Source organism: Ambystoma mexicanum, chromosome 6p (assembly GCF_040938575.1).
Source record: "Ambystoma mexicanum isolate Mex_15411 chromosome 6p, UKY_AmexF1_1, whole genome shotgun sequence".
Lineage (NCBI taxonomy): Eukaryota > Metazoa > Chordata > Amphibia > Caudata > Ambystomatidae > Ambystoma > Ambystoma mexicanum.
In genome coordinates this window covers 573,483,135-573,503,291 of record NC_090935.1, presented here as the reverse complement: position 1 = coordinate 573,503,291, position 20,157 = coordinate 573,483,135, and the positions used below count along the sequence as shown (strand labels likewise).

Below are 20,157 nucleotides of genomic sequence, written 5' to 3'. Positions count from 1 at the left end.
GATAGATAAAGCTCAATGATAATCAAAAAAGCAGCCAAACAGAGCTAACCCTTGGCGACTCCTCAAATGGTTCACACGTGGGGTGGTTGTCAAGCAGAGATGTTTCCCAAAGGAGTGTGGCTGTCACACTGGTAATTTGGTAAGAAAAGGCAAAATACTGGGTATAGTTCTCAATGCGCCAACCAGAAAGCTCATAACATCTTTGCACCTTCTCTCAGGGGAGGAAGGGTGGGCGTATGTGAATCTAAGCGGATAAAAGCATCAGAAATACGATTACAGCAAGTAATGTGTCCCTTCTGAGGCTTGTGGAATCAGTTTAGATCACATGCTATGCATAGTTTAGCGAGCAGTATTATGAGAAGGTGGTGGATTGTGAGAAGGAGCACCGACAAATAGATGTTTTAGAACCGCGTGTCCAATCTGTGTATCTGCTTTGGAATGTGTCTCAATGCAGTAGTCCTGAGTGAAGGTGTGTATTGAGCTCGATGTAACAGCTTTGCAAATGCCGTCTAAGGGGACATTTGTGATAAAAGACAGAGTAGCTCCTGTGCTCCGTGTGGAGTGAGCTCTTGATGTAAAAGGCAGGAAGCCTCATTACGAATCAGCCGGTCCGGAAAGAACAGTGGTGGTAAATCTGCCACCAGTTTTCTTTCCGGACCGGCTGATTTCGAGTCCTGCAGGAGGGAGGTGTCACTCCCGCCAGGTCTGACCTGGCGGGTTTAAAACCACCCGCCTGCAGGCAGACACGGAAACACTGGCACCATTACAGCATGGTGCCAGTGTTTCCACTTCAAATTCCGCCTCTGGAATTACTGTGTCACCGGGGTTGTAATGCCCCAGTGATTCCGGGAATCACAGAGGTGGAACGGTAATATGAGTCCGGCGGTAACCTGCCAGTTTTTCCGGCTCGGTTACCGCCGGACTCGTAATGAGGCCTGGTATCTTTTTGATAATGAATAGCATCATTGTATACATTTGACTATCGATCTGGAGATGGCATTCTTGGAAATGCGGTCTCCTTCTCTGCCTGTTGCGATGGAGACAAACAGTTGATCTGTTTTTCTAAGCTGCCTAGTCTTGTCTATGTAGTAGAGGACCGCCCTCCTCACATCTAGTGTGTGGAGTTTAACCTCAGCTGAGCTAGTTGGATTCTGAAAGAAAGCCGGAATCTCAATGGATTGGTTCACGTGGAATTTAGAAATGAATTTAGGGGAGAACCTAGGAAGAGTACGTAGAAAAATGTATCTTTATGGATAATAAAGAAAGGGTCCTGCACTGACAATGTTTGCAATTCACTAACTCTTCTAATGGAAGTAATAGCCACTAAGAAGGCAGTTTTGTATGTCAGGTCTTTAAGACTTAACTGATGCATAGGCTCGAAAGGGGGTACCATGAGCTTTGCTAGTATTACACTGAGATCCCATCCTGGCGGGGGTTTGAAATTGGAGGGTGGAATCTCTTAACTCCCTCCATGAATGCCTTAATGACCGGCACTTTCCACCACAATACTTTACTCTGAGAGGTTGTATGGGCTGATAAAGCTGCCAGGTGGACCTTTATAGAGTTCAATACTAACCCTGAATCTAACAAGTGGAGTATATAATCTAGAATGTGTGAAGGAGTACATTCTATGGGATTTATTTGTCTTGACTGGCACCAAATTACAAATCTTCTCCACTTGTCGAAATAGCAGTGCCTAGTGTTTGGTTTTCGCGCCTCCTTGAGGATATCAATACACCGCTGTGGTAGATTAAGGTGTCCGAACTCTAGGACTTCAGGAGCATTGCTGGCAAGTTCATCGAGTGTGGTTGTGGGTGCACCATTGTTCCTCCGTGTTGGGTTAATAGGTTGGTTAGGTACGGCAGCTTGATGGGATCGCAAATCGCCAGTTTGCGCAGATGTGGATACCATGGCTGCCTCGCCCACATAGGAGCAACTAGGAGAAGAGTCATCTTTTCCCTGTGCATCTTGTTCACTATCCTGCTTATTAAGGGTGTCGGGGGGGGAGGGGGAGTGTAAGCAAATTTCCCTGACCAGCTCATCCATAGGGCGTTCCCCATGGAGCCTGGCTGGGGGTACCTGGACGCGAAGTCTGGGGATTGCTTGCTTTCTCGTGTAGCGAACAAAGTCTACATTGGGGTAATCCCACTGCGAGAAGATGTGGTCTACGATGCTTGAGTCTAGTTGTCACTCATGTTCCTCTGGTAGTGGATCTCTGCTCAGAGAGTCTGCTAGAGTGTTGAGTACCCCTTGAACGTGTTGGGAGGATAGAGACATCCCCCGTCTGAGTGCCCATTTCCATATTTTCTGCGCCAACTTGGACAGACTTGGAGAGTGTGTGTACCCGTTTGTTGATGTAGAACATTGCAGTAGTGCTGTCCGTAAGAACCTGAACCGCTTGGTTCGATAGTTGTATTTCGAAGGCTTGTAGTGCTTGGAGTACTGCTAGTAGTTCCAGCAGGTTGATATGGTTTTGTGCTGTGACGTGAGTCCACAGACCATGTGCTGTGTGGTGTGTGGTGAAGGTAATGAGACGCCCATTCTCGAGAGTGACACGTCTGTTGTGACAATCGCTTGCACTTCAGGATCGTGGAAGGGTTTTCCCTTTGACAGATTTTTTTTCTTAACCACCAGCGTAGGCTTGGTACTAGTGTTGGCCAAACGACCACTAGTTCGTCCCACTGACCACTTGCCTGAGGCCATTGTTTCGCCAACCACTCCTACAATGGTCGCATGCGAAGACGTGTGCGTGGGACGGTGTCCAGTTAAAGGATTGAATGTCAAAGGATAGAAAGTCAAAGGATCGACTCAAAAGAATCGAATGCACAAGGGTCGAATTTTTTTTTTTTTTAACATATATATTTTTTGGTTTCCGTTTTGGAAAAAAAAGTGTTTTTTACCACAAAAAAGGGGGAAAAAATCCGACCCTTTTGTATTCGATCCTTTAGAATCGATCCTTTTACCAGTCGATCCTTTATTTTCGATCCTTTGACCTACAACCAAGACGTGCGCGTGGGACTAGGTATATGCACAATACCATCATGCCTAGCAGAGGCATTGCTTTGCGTATGCTTATCTGGAGACCGGCTTGATACTGGGGTATTTGCCGAAGCATGTTCTGCACTCTTTCCATGGATTGAAAGGCTAAGCCTATTCGTGTATCTAATACAGCTACTAGGAACTGTTTTTGATGTGTTTGGATCAAGACTCAACTTTTTCACGTTTATCGAGAAGCCGAATTGGAAATGAAGAGCTATGGTACTTTGCGTGTTTAGTTTGCAAACATGGGGAGTTTCTCCTGTGATCAGCCAGTCGTCCAGGTAGGGGTATGTTAGGCAGAAACCTGTGCAGTTCCCTTGGGGACCACTGCAAAAGATTTAAGACTACAGGTTTTGGCAGTAAACCCACTTGGTACCAGTCTGTACCACCCAGATTTACCTGGTAGCTGTGGCTGAGCAGTCAGACTTCCCTCAAGAAGAGTTAGGCAGTATGCAAAGTATACACAATAGGCACTCAGATACAATAGCACAAGCAAACACTGACCAGAGCTTTGGTAACAAGGTATATAATTATTTATTTAAAAATACACTTATTGAAACACTCCAGCACTATTATTGTAAATCACTCTACACACAATTACTATTATTATATATACACTCCTTGTTCCTTATCAGACAAGTCTTAGTTAACACCACTTATTTCCAGACAGAGGTGAGCGCTTAACTATAGATGGCACTCCAATAAGTTAACTCAAAAGGGAGGGGAAAAAGGCAGAATGTAGGAAAGTACACCACACTAATACTTAGGAACTCTTAAGCAAGGCAGGAAAGTCAAAAGTTACTTGTGAGCCAAAGTTCATAGGCCGGGCCCACTCTTGGAGAGCAGGGCACCAATGCACCCAAGATCACACAATGACAACAGGCTTAAAAAGTCTTGCAGGGAGTTCGGATAGGTTTTAGTTAGGCTCAGAAAAGTTTAGCCAAGGTGTTCCAGGCTAATCCAGGGTCGAAAGCCGGGGGCTAAATCTACCCCGTACAGTCGGTTGCAAGGGAAGCCAGGCGGAACACGGTACCTTATGTGGAAAGGATCCTCCAGCGAGGGCAGTTGTTCCTGGCAGCGGGTGCAAGTCGCGGCGTCGTCCAGAGGAAGAGAAGATCTCGACGTGGAGGAAAGATGAAGGTCGTTACACTGCCAGGGAAGAAACCAGCCGCAGAGTTTTCCGGTTAAAGGTACTACCCTTTGATTTGCGGTAGTGGTAAAACGTGGTATCCCGGTTGCCGGGGTGCTTGGCACACGCAAGGCGGCCACGAGATGTTCCAGGAAGCGAAAAAGGAAGCAGACTGGTTATCCCCACCAGTCGAAGGAAGAAGACTCTCCGGGCTGGAGATCTCCTCTGTTGTTGGGAAAAGTGGTGAGACGGTTCAGCAGGGCTCCACCGGTGGTGTCGTCGTAGCAGGTCGGCTCAGCTTCTCCCTCGTCGGATTCTTAGGTCCTGTGGCAACTTCTAAAGTTCCAGTCCCCAAAGCCCTGCTTTTATGCAGAAAACCCCCATTCACTCAGCCTATCTGTCACTCAAACATGCTAAGTGGTGAACCGGCCGGCTCACCACTTGGGCCAATCCGGACGGAGTGCGACTTGAGTTGCCTAGGCAACTCAGTCCAGGGTGCTAAATCCCCCTCCACCCCTCCTAAGTACCCCAGACAGAGTGGCACCACTTTGGGGAGCTTCTGTGGAGAAGCCCGCCAAAAAGTGGAACACAGGGCTCAACTTGGGTTGGAGTCACAGAAGCGAACACAAACGACATTTTAGAACCGAGTTCTGGCAAAAAATACCAACCGGAGAATTAATATTAAATAAATAAACCGGCGGTATGTTCGAGGCTATGGGAATTAAATAATTAAAGTTGGTAGCCTCAAACAGTGGGAAATCCCATAGGGATATATTCGCGGTCGAATATAAAAAGTAGTATCCACTGCCACCAGCCAAAACTCGATCAGGGGGGACGGAGACGTGCCCCCTCTACTAACAGACCCCGGGGCAATCAAATTGCCCCGGCCACTACGTCCACATTATGATGGTTTGTACTGGTTCTGTTCAGAATTTGAGACTAGTAAAGTCAATGGTGACTTTACATGCCCTGGGAGACAGTAGTCAGTCCCAGGGTATGGAGTCTATACTGGGGGGTCACTATGACACCCCTGTGTCACTGCACTGAGGGTGCTGTGTAACACACATCACAAAAACACATGAAGCCCTATGGAGTAAAAGACCCCATAGCCCATTAAACACATATAGAATCAAAGAGATACACTCAAATCATGTCCAAGAGTGAGGGTACAAGAGTCTCACTCTTGGCAGGAGAAATAAATAAACCCCAAAAAATCCAGCAAAGCTGCTGGGGGACTCACTAGGTTAGGAAATTCAGCCTAAACATAGAATTCTCCCTAACAGGGTACACTGGGATTGCTTCCCTGTGCAAGTGCGCCGCCACCACTGCCAGTACCTTGGTGAATACCGTTGGAGCTGATGCTATTCTAAAGGGGTAGCACCTTGAATTGGTAGTGCTGGTTTGCTACTTTGAAGCGCAAGAGTTGTCTGTGCGCTGGGAGCATTGAAATATGAAAATAGGCATCTTTCATATCCAATGTTGCCATGTAATCCCCACATTTTAGCAGGGGAATTACTTCTTGTAGCGTTGTCATGTGGCTTTACATAAGTGTTTGCAGGGCTAATACTGGGCAAATGGTTAGATTTTTTTTGGCACAAGTAAGTATGTTGAATAAATACCCTTGTTTACCTCGTTGGGTGTCACAATCTCGATGGTGTCCTTGAGGAGCAGCGCGTTGACCTCTTCTACCAAGACGAGTTGTTCTTCTCTTGATGTCTTCCTTTGGCGCGGGGTGTGGGGTGGTTGATGGTGTTTCTAGGAGCTCCACGCAATAACCTCCCGCTACTGTCGATAACACCCACTTGTCTGTGATTATTCCCTCCCATGCGTGGGTGAAGTTTGAAATCCGTCCCCCTACTGGTAAGTATGGGAGGGGAGTAGTAGCAGGCTGTCATTGTTTGGGAGGCGTCTCTCCACCTCTGGAAGTGGAGGATCTCCCCCGGCTGCGGGACCTGCACTGGCCTCTTAGATAGCCCTGGGACGCTTGACCCTGGTTGTTGTTCCATGAAGAACTGTGGTTTTGTCCATATCTGGAGCCTCTTCGGGAATTTTGGCTGCGAAAGTGTCAAAAATGGTTCCCGCCCCTTTGCCCAGTTTGTTTATTGTAAAAGTGCCCAAGGGATTTAAGTGTATCATACTCCTCTTTGGCCGACTTCAGAGCATCCTCTATCGCTTTGCCGGACAGTGCATTTGGTTCCACCGGCATGTTGAGCAATGTTGCCTGCATCACCAGCTTAAAGCCGGACTGGCGAAGCCAAGCATGGCACTTAAGAATGGTTCCTTCTGCAATTATGCGTCCGGCATTGTCTGCAGGGTCGAGGTTGTTCTTTAGTAGGCTGTTGGCAGTGGCCTTGCCTTCAGCTGCTACAAGGGCAAGTTTAGGTTTCAGAGGCTCTGGAGCAGTATCAACAAGGGCCGTAATCTCATCCCATTTATTGCAGTCATAGCTCACCAACAGTGTGGAATTGTTGCCGATCCTAGCTTGGAATGCTGCTGAGGTTGCAATTGTTCTACCCATGGTATATAGCTTCTTGCTCTCCTTGTCTGGGGGAGCTTCCGAAGAGGCCAAAGGTGTACCGGCCCTCTTTCGGGTAGTTGTGACAACTAGTGAATCCGGCCTAAATTGTCCTCTGATATATAAGGGATCAGATGGTGCCGGGCAGAATAGTTTCTCTATTCGCAGATTGACTGCCCTTGTTTGATTGGCCGTTTCAAGTGAGGGTTGGATCCTCCTTTGAACCGACTTAAGAATGGGTATAAACTGGGTGTCAGCTTCTTTGTCCCCCCAGGATATCTTCGACAAAATCCTTGTCCTCGAGTTTCGCGAGTTTCAATCCCGAAGTGCTCGGCTGCTTTGATCATGAGGTCATTAAACAAGGGCCGATTATCCACTGGGGAATCAGGTAAAGGGGAGTCTTGTGGAACTGGAGAGTCCATAGTGTAAACCCTGACTCATCATCATTATTATCCCCATTATCATCCACACCATAGTACTGATATTCCTCCTGATCCCCTTCTGTGTCCATGTGCGAGACCTCTTTGCTGGTGGCTGGGATGAAGAGAGGGGCTGAGGAGTGGAAGATAGGGGCAGAAAGATTGAGGTCTGATGAGTGGGATGTGTATTTGGGAAATGTTCTAAGGCATGGGGGTTCTTTTCAAAGACATTTGCAAAGAAAGTCATTCTAGATATCACCCTATATATGTCCTCTGCTGACTATGTGGCTGAGCTGGGGATGACCCCAGGGTAAGGTACAGCAGGTGTGTGGGGTGTAGGTAGGTCCTTATTATGTAGGTCCCCACTTAATGGACCCTCCCCCTCCTCTTGTGGGACAGATTCAGTTTCCTTGGAAGAGTTAGACTCTCCCTTATGAGACCTGTCTTTGTGGGTCTCGTCTCTATGATTAGAGCTCTTAGAGGAAGATATTTTGGAATTAGAAGATTTGGTAAGAGTTTCTGGGACATATTTTTAAATCAGGTGTGATAACCCTGAATCCTTGGTTTTGACGAAATGCGTCAAGTTTCGGCACTGGGAAGGACTTCTGCCACATCTGCCGACATTCGATTGAAGACGTTTTATGGGAGGAGTCTCTTGTTTTATGGGGCCTGTCATGAGGCGACCGAGACTTGGCGTGCCCAGAGGACAGGGAATCCACTGATCTGCCCCTAGACGCTGAATCTGGGCGTTTGTTCGGCGGAGCAGCCACATCGTCACGTGGTGTGTGTTTAGTGTGGGAAGATGGAGTGCTCTTACCGCCGAGTGTAGTCCCCAAAATTTGTCTTCCAGGGTCGAGGGCTAGCACTTGGGAACGTGGCTGTTCCCAGTCACCCTCGCCGTCCGAAAAAACAGCACCGCTGCCGTCACTGGAGGCTCCCTCCACATCCATGGCGGCCTCGGCCTGCATGGCGTGATGGGCGAAACGTTTTGTTCTGTGATCCTTAAGGGTCTTGGGTCGAAAGAGCTTACAAGCTCTGCAGTGCCTTCGTCGTGGTTGGCGGTTTAGACACAGGTTACAAACTCTGTGTTTATCGATCCACAGAAACTTTTTATTACAGTTTGGGTAGAATTTAAAGGGTGTTCTATCCATGTCTGGGGAAGGCAGCCGGGCGGTAAGGGGAACGGGTGGGAAAATACATGGTATAATGACAGCCCCCCCCCCGCAACCTCCCGACTGTAAGGGCTTAGGCATGTTGGGCCTTCCAAGGCCGAAAGGGGTCTGTCGAAAGTTGACTTCGTCCGACAGGCTGTGTTGTCCTTGCCTTGATTCTTCACTGCGTCTAGAAGTGCAGCGACGGTCGAAAAAGACAGAAAGAGTAACTATATTTTAAACTTTGGATAAGCAAATGACGTCAGCCGAAATTTAACTCTGTGAGAAGCGACTGTTCACAATGGCATAAAAAAACAATCTGAGGGACCTCGACGCGTGACAGACAATGGGTACAGTGGATGTCACACAAGCGATAGTATTACTGGCATGCCCCGTCGACGTCCCTTTTCGAGATTCGAAAACAACAACTATAATACTCTGCAGCTTCCACTAGATGTCAGCCTATGGATAGCATGTGATCTAAGCAGATTCCACAAGCCTCAGATAGCATACATTACTCATAATCGTATTTATGATGCTTGCATCTGCTTATACTCACATGCTATGCATAGGCCGACATCTAGTCGTAGTCGCGGTGTATTACATGATTTGTTTTCAGAACTCAAAAAGGGACGTCGACTGGGCGTGTTAGCACGCCTACTGTACCCATGGTCCTTCATGCATCGAGGTCCCTCAGATTGTTTTGTTTCTGACATGAGGTTGCATGAAGTGTAGCGCAAGTACAGAGGTAATAAAGCAGAAATTGAGATAAAGCAAGAAACATTAATACACCTTCGACTCTAGGATGGGTAGACACAAGTGAATCTAAGCAGATACAAGCATCAGAAATGTGAGTAATGTACGTTACGTTATGTTATTGGCATTTATGTAAGCGCACATGCACCCACAGGCATCTTGGCGCTGAGCAAACAAAGGTGAAGCAGGATCATGTAGGGCCACTAGAAAAGAAGAGTTTTCAGTTTGCGCCGAAAGGCCAGATGGTCAGAGATATCTCGCAAAGTGATGGGAAGGCGATTCCAAGCTTCAGCAGCGGCAACAGAGAAGGCACGGCCACCCTTACGGGCTAACCTGAAACGAGGAACCGTCAGCCGTCGGGCAGTGAGAGATCGAAGGGTGCGAGTCGATAGGGAGTGAATTTGATTTGCAAATATTCTGCCCCCTTTCCATTAAAGGCTCTGTGGACCATGCACATAGATTTGAACAGTATCCGTTGGACAACAGGAAGCCAATGAAGTTGTCTCAATATGGGTCTCATATGAGCACCAAAGGGAGGACGGATAATGGAGCGAGCGGCAGCATTCTGTAGTAGCTGCAGGCGCCCAATAAGATAACTGGGTTGGGCCAGGTATAATGAGTTGCAGTAGTTCAGGATGCTAAGGACCAAAGCTCCAACTACAGGCGCCTGACTGGCCGTAGGAATGAAGGGAAGGACCTTCCGAAGGACCCTAAATTTGAAATGGCCCGATTTACAAACTGTTCCCACCTGTTCATCCATGGTAAGGGTCGCTGAGAAACGTACACCCAGATTCCTGACGGATAGAACCAGTATCGGGAGGGGACCTAATGAGGAGGGCCATAAGGCGGCCGTCCAAAACAACTGTGGAGTAGCTGTACCCACAACCAGAACTTCGGTTTTGGAACCATTCAATTTAAGCCAATTCATCGACATCCAGATACCCAGCTCTTCCAGGCACATTTTTAGCCTCTTGCTGTTTCCAGTTTAGTCAGGTTCAGACGGACCAATATCTGGGTTTCATCCGCGTAAGAATAAAAACGGAACCCATGGGATTCAATCAGAAACAATAAATATGTTATGTAGATGTTGAATAAGATGGGGGAGAGTGCCGATCCCCAAGGTACACCACAGGATAGAAGGATTGGGGCAGAGCAAAACGGAGGCATCGACACCGATTGCGAGCGACCGGTCAAGAAGGTTGTGAACCATTCCAGAACCTGGCCAGATAGACCGGCTTCAAAGAGGCGGGAGATCAGAAGTGCGTGATCGACAGGGTCGAAAGCAGCCGACAGATCTAACAGCAGGACTGCTCCAACACCACCCTGATCACCAAGACACATAAGGTCATCCATCACCGAGTTAAGCACAGATTCAGTGCCTCTGCCCGGCCGTAAGCCTGATTGAAATGCATCAAGGAACTGAGTGGATTCCAGGAAAGTAGAAAGCAGAGGAGATACCAGCGCCTCGAAAACCTTCATCAGAAAAGGCAGGAGGGAAATCGGGCGATAACGAGAAAGCACTTCAGGATCCAAAGAGGGCTTCTTAAGCAAGGGGATTACCAATGCATGTTTTAGGGAATCCGGGATGGTTCCAGTGTTAAATGATTGATTGACAGCAGACGTAATATGATCAATCAAGTCAGTGGATATTCCTTGCAGAAGAGCCAGTGGTATTGCGTCTGTAGGAGATGCAGATTTGAGTTTATGGATCACAGATAGGACTTCAGTATTGGAGAAGAGGGGGGAAGGTCGACCAGTGGCCTTTAGTAGGAGGAGGCTTCACAAAAACTGGGCCAGCCAAAATGGCTGCAGCCTCAGTCTTAATATTGTCTCGAATAGTGGTTATTTTAGAGAGAAAAAAGGTAGAGATAGAATCGCAGAGCTCTTGGGAGGGAGGAACGATGTCTTGAGGTACTTAAGGTGTAGAAAGAGACTGTACCAAGTTAAATAGCGCCTTAGGTTTGTTGATGGCCTCTTCCACCGTATGGGCGAAATAGGCTTTTTTAGCATTGATCACTTCTTTGTGATAAGCGGCAAGTGTGTTACGATAACGGGTTTCGGAGTGTGGGGAGTAACTCCTGTGCCATTTTCTTTCTGTCTGCCTGCACTTGAGTTTTTGCGAAAACCAAGGCTCAGGTGGACGACTGCGTTGTTGACATAGCTTATGGGGTGCTAAAGCATCCGCTGTGGCAGTAAAATCCTCCTGTAATGTATTTGAGGAGCAGCACTCCACAGAGATGCAGTGAGACTGAAGCATATTAATAAGTTTAGGTTTAGGGACAGCTTTCGAGCTGTGTTCGCGAATCGCAGGCTTTGTAATGACAGTGGGAGCAGCTGATCGAGAAATGGAAAAAGGCAAGAAAAAATGGTCCGACCAAATGAGCAGTATAGGACTAGCCATATCAGCATAGGAGGGGGGTGTAAAGATTAAATCAAGAGTATTATCACTCCTGTGGGTAGGGACGAGGACCCCTTGAAGGAGGCCCAGATCAGACATCATTAGGGTTTGAGAAATCGGTGTTCATCCCTCCAAAAATGAATGGGATCAAGATATCTTGTGTCTTATGCAGATGATTTGACATTACACAAATAGGCGTCCAAAGACTTCTAACAGCATTTCATGAATACACACGTAAAAATGAGCTAGTGATTAATAGTAAAAAAAAAAAATCATTTTGCAGCAGGTTTGAAACCTATAAAATATACTTGGCAGAGCATAATCAAAAACAAAAATAAAAGCGATACAATCACTACCACAAATGAAATATACAAATAAATACAGGAATTTTTCGCTCTTGCCAGTTATTGAGTTTTATTAAATAAATGTTGTACCCCTCCCTGATCTATGGTTATAAATTCACCATCTTTTGGATGAGTTGGATTTAACAGCCATAGAGGGATCTATTTGGAGGGTCCTTTTGGCTTTAACTTATGTCCATCCTTCGTTCCGAGCTAAGGCTAGTCTTGCTAAACTTGAGACTAACCTGGAAAAGACTTACTTTTTATAGAATTTCCTTGAGCCTCCTCACAATTTTCTTTATGAAGACATTACAACTGTTTCCCAGTATGACAACATTAACTATGCAAGATTATGTGAAAATCTATTGTTCTCTCAGTGACTCTAGTTATCCATATTAAGGCAAACTCTGCCTGCCTAAATAAATGGTGTAATACTGGCAAAAGTATTAAGCAATGAAAACATTTTAATCATTTAAAATGTGAACACAAAAAGTTGGGAATGAGAGCCTGTAAGTGATTTCAATCAGGCACACACCCAAGTCAAGCCCAGAATGTTGTGCGTAATTGAAACCCTTATTTATTTTTTATCTAGAAGTTCAATATTCTGAACGATATACCATTCATATCACACCCTTCTCCTGCCCCCACCCCCTCCCGGTCACACAGAACCAGGAATCAGGCTAGTTTGAAAAGGTAAATATTTATTTATGTATATAGAATTCAAATCCGAATATATTTTAATAGGTAAACAACAATTACCAAGGGGGTGACAGAACACTGAATAGTACCCTTAACACACCAGGAGTCAAAATAATGAGCACAAAACAAATGCAGCACAGAAAAGAATACTTTTGAATTGGTTTAGAACAGATAGCAACACACCTCAACCCCCCAATAGACAAAGTAAAGAGATGGGAGGAGGGAGCAGGTTTTCAGGAATAGCACAAATCAAACAGAATATTAGTCCCACCTTCCCCCTTCAAACACAAGAGAAAAACGTAATTGACCTTTCAGCTGTCAGATGCCTTTGTAATTGACTGAGCAAAAACACCAAATGTGGTAAAAAAATACTTAAATTGTTATAAATTCCTATGGGAGCCGCTTTGAACAGTTGCACACAATCACAAACAATGATTTAGTCAAATGAAAGCATTTGAAATCTCAAAGTCCAAGTGGGAATAAGTTTAAAGCTATTTCACATGTGTAAAAACCTTTCAGAATTTCAATTTGCGGCAAACTTTTCCTTGCGCGATATTCTCGATGACGGGTGAATCGCACTGTTTTGCAATGCGGTTTTGGGTTCTATGGATAGTGAAGGATGTTGGGTACAAGTAGGAGTGGAGATTTCGCCTCGATCATAAAAACTGAGGGAGTTATAGAGGTTTTAGCGAGAGTCGTTTTTGCAAAATAGGCGCGAGAATGGAAAACAGAAATGCACTTTGAAAAGAATGATGGGTTTGATTACACTATATTATGACTATGAAAAAGAGGATGCCACACATGAATCTCCACAGTTACGTGGCCGGCGTAACCCTTCACGTAGTGGATGCTCAATTTCTTTTGGGAATTCACTTGAGTAACTCAGAATCACGAATGACTTATGCTTTTATAACACAAATGAGGGAAAATCAGCGCAAGAAAGATTCTGACAATACTATGAATACTATACTTCGGAATTTACAGATCGGATGGGTTGAGATTGGGATAAGAAAATGCAAATATACTATGGGTCACAGTTCTTCGTATTAATACTCACAGTCCTTTGTAATTAAATGGGACAGTCAGTTCTGGTCCTTGGATTGGGTCTCGTCTAGGAAGGACAGCACATCAGGCACGGTACTGGATCAGCTATGCCGGTCACCGGATTTGCACAGGATCTGTCCTCCTTATTTGTGGATATTTCAATCAGCTGGATAGCGAGTCCCTCAGGCAAGCCTAGTGGTGGCAACCTAGAGAATTTCAGGATACTGGTTCAAAAGGCCTTTTCACACCACAGTGCTTCACTGGGTTGCAAGAATAAGTTTGTGGCTTTGGACCTTGCTGAAATCAATAGATCTCTACTGCTGGCAAGAGTCTTGGCATCTTGATCTGGAAGGATGTTAAAGCTGGATGTAGAATGCTGGATCAGAGTGCTTCGCCGGAATCAGGAAAGTGAGTGGTTCAGTGAGTCCCTATGTGTTGTCAGCTGTCTCTCTTTATCCTTAACAATGACATCACAAATGGGTGTATGGGCCGGCTTAGCTAAACGTGCCCCTGTGAGCTGGGATTGGATCAAAACTTCATCTCCGCATTGCATTTGAGTGATTGGATCAAGGCAGGATGATGTCACATTTTATGGTTTGCTTTACAGTTCTAAGAAACCTCCCTTTAGCTACTAGTACCAAAATCGGATCTCATCCTAAATATATATTTCTACATTGGTCACTTTTACACAAATCACACACAAAGATTCCATATTTTATGTAGCATCTGTTCCTCAAAATCCCGCAGCTGTGTGATCTTGTTTCAACTCTCTACGGAATTTTGTCCTTTCCGTTATGAACACAATTTCCAAACTTTATCTAAATTTCCACAAATGTGTGTGTTTAATATAGGAATGTGTGTATAACTTTTCACAATTCTAGGATTAATACCGTTCACATAAAACCACATATATTGCCATTCCTGTCCAGAGCATGTCACACAGTTCTACCGCCTCTTAAAACGTGCATCCAGAAATTAGATTAACAGATATGTCCTTGGTATATTTTTCACCACTTTGAATCACAAGTTATGAGTCTTTAAAAAGTGTTCTTTGTTCATGTTTAACAGCAGATGGTTGCTTGGCTCCACCACTTTGTCTCTCCTGGGAGTCCAGGAGCATCCCCCTCCTCGGGGAAGTTCTTTCCAGAAGCAATTTACGACCCTCTCACACCTCCGTTTCCTGGGCTGAAGGGACTGCTATTGTTCATTCTCTTTCTGTAGACAAAAGTCTGGGTTAACCCAAAATTATCATCTCCGCGTGAGTTTCAGCTGAGAGAATTTCCCTCCCCCTGGGAGAAACCTGTTTGTCCACTTCCAAAGGGTTACAGCTCAGCCAAGCTAATTTATTCTTAATTAAAGATCCAGGAAAAACCAATTTTGTTGCATCAAACATAAATGCATTACTTTCTTAGCTTTAACTCTGTGGGATAAAAAGCAACTGAGATCTGTATTCTTTTTTGCAACAATCCTCTTTATGTTTGCTAATCCAGCAGAGTTTTTAGTTTAGATCACTTTGAAGTTTCATCAGTAATTCATCTGACAGCTGTCATTCAGGTAGCCCAAGGTACTGCACCCAGATTTTGACTGGGGCTGTCAGTTTACAGACAATCCAGTTTGTCTGATGAATGTTTTGCTCTTCACATTAGGACTTTGTATGTTCGCAATGTTTCATTAGATTACATGCATTTTAGTGCCAAGCAAGATTTTGAATGTTGAGAAGTGTTGTGTTATAGGCATTTTGGAGTTTTTAGCATAAAGCAAATGTCATTTATCGGCACATTTTGGAGTTTCATTTGCAAAGCGCTGCTTCTCCCCCTGCACTCTGTTTGCTGGTCATGGAGCCCACGGGCACCTTTTCTGCAGGGTGTGCTTGTGATGCTGGAAATGCATCTGAGGGACAGGGCCTCTGAATCCTTGTCCTATTACTGTTTTTACCGTGTGTTCTGTTATGTTTTCTGCCCCGGAGTCCATGTGGGACTCCTGGCAGTGCAGCTCTCTCTTCTTGGTTTGGTGAACAGACCCATGGGATACCCTTATGGCACCCATGGGTAGGGGTACAACCCTGTGCCCCTAGTGTATGTTTTTGGGCACCTGTGGGTGACCCCAGAGCAGGGTATGGGCTGGTGGCAGCTCCGTGCTGAAATTGACAGGTGCTCCGGGTGTCCTCCATTTTGGGATACCCCGGCCCTGCCATTGGGATCTGTTGATTCCTGATAGGAAACAAGATGGCCCCTGTGGCCTCTTGCTTTCTATGGCCTGTTATCTTGTTTTCCCAAAGTCCTGGGAAGCCCTGTCTCTGTCCCTTCCCCCTGACTGGCTGTTGGGTGGAAGTTCCATGTATGGTATTGTTGTGAAGGCCCAGCTAGACTGGCTGGAGCCTTCCCAGTGACTGTATGTTGTGGGTACCTCCTGTGGGTGGGACCTGGGTGAATGGAGTGTGTGACCAATATACACTTCTTGTTGTGGTTGTCTGGTTTCTGGCATGAGAGACAAAGACTGAGACAGCCCTGCCCGAAACTGGCCTGAATGCAGTGTGTAGTGTTGAATGGCTGGGTACTTGTCCCAATCCACATTCCCTGTTGTGAGTGTCTGGAAGGGAGGAGTGTGGCCTGAATGCACTGTGTGCCTGATTGGCTGACTGACTGCATGAATGCCCTGCAGTATGATTGGCTGCTGAGTGTGTGCCAGCAGCGTGGATGAGAGAGAGGATAGTATATCTGGGGACCTCTCACCACTGGAAAGGTGTTCAGAAGGGACCTTTGGTTGAGAAGCGACCATTGTGCTCCTGAAGCAGCCAGGGAGCTGAGTCTCCACTCTACGAGTAACTGGAACTGCTGATCCTCGACGTCCAGCTGGAAGAAGACGACTTGCTGTGGCATTTGCTTCGACCGATCCGAAGGCTGACGAGATCGTCGAGGACTGACCCGAGAGAGGACCTGGTAAGGCGCCCTCTTCCCGTGCTCCGAGGGACCATCGAGCACCGCTCCATCTTCGCCGAAGCGCCCTGGAAGACAGACCCTCGAAAGGCTGTCGACCCGAGACGGGACCGCTGAGGAGAACGAAGTGAAGCACCCGGACATCGACGCCGTCCAAGTCCATTGCCGTCGACCAGGGTTCGCAGGTTTGTGAAACCGCTGGAGGCCCGTCGAAGTTGTGTTGCCCAGCCGTGGGAACCACTTGACGCCGTGCCGCCGACGACCGGAGCCGTCCGCTCCTTTGCCTAAGAACATTCAATCGAAGGACTCTCTCGACCGCATCGTCGACCGCTTATCCTGCCGGAGAAAGTCGAGGCCGACCAATGCGCCGAGGAGAAACCTGCCGGTGGGTTTCCCGCCACCCGACGACCTCAAAGACTCGGACGACTCGACGCCCTTGCTGGGCTTCCGTCTCTACAATCTTTGCAGTCCAGAACTATTGTCATCGAGGTGCCCTGCACACCTCCGCCTTGCAGGACGCCGACGCCCGACGCCGACGAGCACCGCTCGGACGAAGCTGCCGCCTCTTCGACATCGTTCAACCTCGTTTGTCGACGGACGTTCGACGCCCCGTGCCTCCCGCTTGAAAGGGAAGGCATTCAAGAAGGGCCGTCGAGTCCCCGTCGCCGAACAGCGAGTCCCTCGACGTTTGTCGACGCCTCTTCGAGGAGCTCGACTCCACCAGTTACATTGGGGGGGTAAAAACATTATAGGAGAGAATAAGACTTGCAGAGCAATACATGGACTGGGCTGGAGCTATATCTTTCTTTACAGGTTGCCCAGGTGGGGGGATCTCCACACAGAACTGTGCCTAGTGGTAGGGATCAGTATTCTGCCTATTGCTCAACCATCTATTTTCTCTCCTCTCTCTATTGCTGGTTTCACTCTATTGGTCTGTGTGATATTGTACAGTATTGTTCATGCACTTCAATGAGATCTAGGGTGGTACCACTTTAGGATTGTAAATATTTGTCATTGTAGATTTTGCCAGAGTACAAAGTGAGTTATCATGATAAATGTACATAACCTTAACTTTTGATTATATAAAGACTGTGTTCTAACCAATGCAGAGTGTGGATATTCCTTTGTGGGGGCTTGGGGGATACACTGTACTTAAGAACCAGCCTGCATCACCTCCTGAGAAGCTAGGCCTTGATTGCTCGACCATTGCTACCGAATAGAGAATCTTGGCTGGGGTCTCCTGTGCCTCTCCTCCACCATATAGGGAGCGGAAGTACAGACACCCCCCACCGGTCGTTGAGGCCCGTCTCTCACAGTGCTCTATTGCAACACACATGCACCATGGGTGACTGGTTGTGCATCCATCTTATTGTGTGCTTGAGAATGCGGTTTTTCTAGGTTTTTGGCGCGCACAAGAGTTTTGCCGCAATTGTTGCAGTTCCTTGCACCATACTATCAGGGTGATGCCGCAAAGCATAGCGGATTGGGTCAATACATCCCACAAGCCCCATATGTGATTCAATTTCCGAGTGCTCGCCACAGAAGTGCCATCATGAGATTTAGGTTTAATCTATTTAAGACGAGGAACATAATTCATATTCAGGAAAAGCAAGCAAGTTGTCTGTATTGTGCAATAGAAATGGAGAACCTGAAACCTCTTGTTCTCGATTGTTCAATTCTCATGAATTTACGTATCCTGGGTTTGAGCTCATTTGTACATGACCCTTCTTTTATCCTTTAGTGATAATCTGTGGAAAAGGATTGGTAGTGGGACCTCAACATCATTCATGTTTGCACTATTGCAATGTTTGCACATAATTAATTTGATAAGCCTTAAGTCAACCTAGTTCTATGCACAGAGGCCCTCAATTAAATAAAACTAAAGAAGCTTAACAGAGAAACAATGTTACCTAGCCTTCTATAAAGAGTAAAACACACGGGTGATACATTTTGTTTATTTTAATCTTTTTATGTTAATCTTGAGAAGTGACCACAATGAAGTGGAGAAAAAAATGTATTTAGATATAGAGACTGCACCCTTTTTCTTATGTGTAGTTGATGTTTTAATGTTTGTACTAATCTTATGTAAGGTTCATTTAAACCATAAAGACCATAAAAAAAATTAATAGTTTTTAGGTTGTAAAAATAACCTTCGTAAAAGATGCTGGGGGCTGGACTGACGCAGAATGGGATCATGTAGAATTTAACAGTGCCCGACCATGGTTATAAAGCACAAAAATGTATGGTGTTGGGAAAATGTGTTTGGGCATGTGGGCTGCTGAAGGTCATGAAGCCCAGCGTTCCAGCCCCCCTGCTGTAAACCGGAAAGGATCTGGGTTAGGGTAACAAACTTGACCTTCTTCTTGGTCAATACATAATTGAAATCAGAAATGTCTAGAATTGTCCATAGACCCACTTTGTCCTTTTTGAAAAGTTTGACAAAGCTGGAGAAAAACCCCTACTGGACCTCTGCTGGAGGCCACCAACTGAAGCAACTCTGAACATTTCAGGAAACCTCTACAGTGGTCCCCAGGTGAATCGAGTACTAGGGGTGAGTAAACCTTACTGTTCCTACTATCGCTACCTCCATAGGGTAACAAAGGTATAAAGTCCTTGCCCTACCTCTAACACGACTGTGCTTGGGGGGAGTTCTAGTCAAGGATTCTGCCCTGGGCTTTACTTAAAGTGTTTAGAAAGGGAGAGGATCTGCTAGAAACGTTTCTTCAATTGTTTTCTAACTGGCACCCTCAACAACTGCCTGTTTGCTTTGCAAACACTTCTCAAAATCATTGGGACCTGTGACTCTAGGGAACTAGGACCCCTCTATTGTAGCTGGGGAAGGGCCTCCTAAGGTGTAGTGTCTTCATTTAAAATGCTTTGTATGGTGTTTCTACCTTCTCGATTTTACACACCAGTTCCCCAACTAATGGTTACTTGCTTGTTTTCGTGCATTCACTTGCTTTGCTATCATACAGTATTCTGAAACTGATTCAAATGCATTCTAAACGTAAAGTGTTAGTACTCTTAGCAGAGCATACCAAAGTGAATGTGTATATAATAATAGTAGTAAATGTTTAGTGCGTTACTAGCCTGTGGTTTATTATTGCTGAGTTTGTCCAAGGCCTAAATAAATAACTATTTGTATACATTCTGCCTAATTTACATTATTAAGAGTACCCTGTGTGTGCTTAACTGAACCCTTCACGACTCTCACGCCCTCCTAAGTCTAAAGCCTAGTTGTCAGTCTCACTACCCAGACAGAGTTTGGCTAGATATTACAGTCTAATACCTGTTACCAGAATAGGGTGGCATCTCAAAGCCTGTCAAGAAGACCACACATACTTCTCATGCAAACAAGAACGATAGTTCACACCCACACTGGTTCACTGTGTCTTAAATAACCTAGTACCATGTGGATTCCTCACAATAGCCACTTCAGAACTTCAGTGAACTGTGAACACAAGCACTATTGTACAGACACAAGCTGGTGGGTCAAAGCCAGTTCACCAACCAGTGCTGTTCTGAGAACAAAGAGCAGCAAATGTAAGATGTGAAGCATGTCAACAAAAGGCGTTGAACATCATGCTCTTTTACAGAATGTTTTTCGCAAAGACGAGTCAGTCTGAAGACCTGCAATAGTGTTAAACAGAAGCAATGTCAATGTGCAAGACATGGCTTACTTAATTCATATTTGAGGGTGGTAGTCATTTATTAGTACACACAGACACGA

At 45.9% G+C, this 20,157-nt stretch overlaps 1 protein-coding gene across 1 annotated transcript in view; it reads right to left on the bottom strand.

Annotated features, from left to right (window-relative positions):
• The window catches only part of SLC30A5 (solute carrier family 30 member 5), a 738,926-nt gene that overhangs the window by 74,907 nt on the left and 643,862 nt on the right, over positions 1-20,157 (bottom strand). The gene's annotated exons all lie outside the window — the stretch shown is intronic.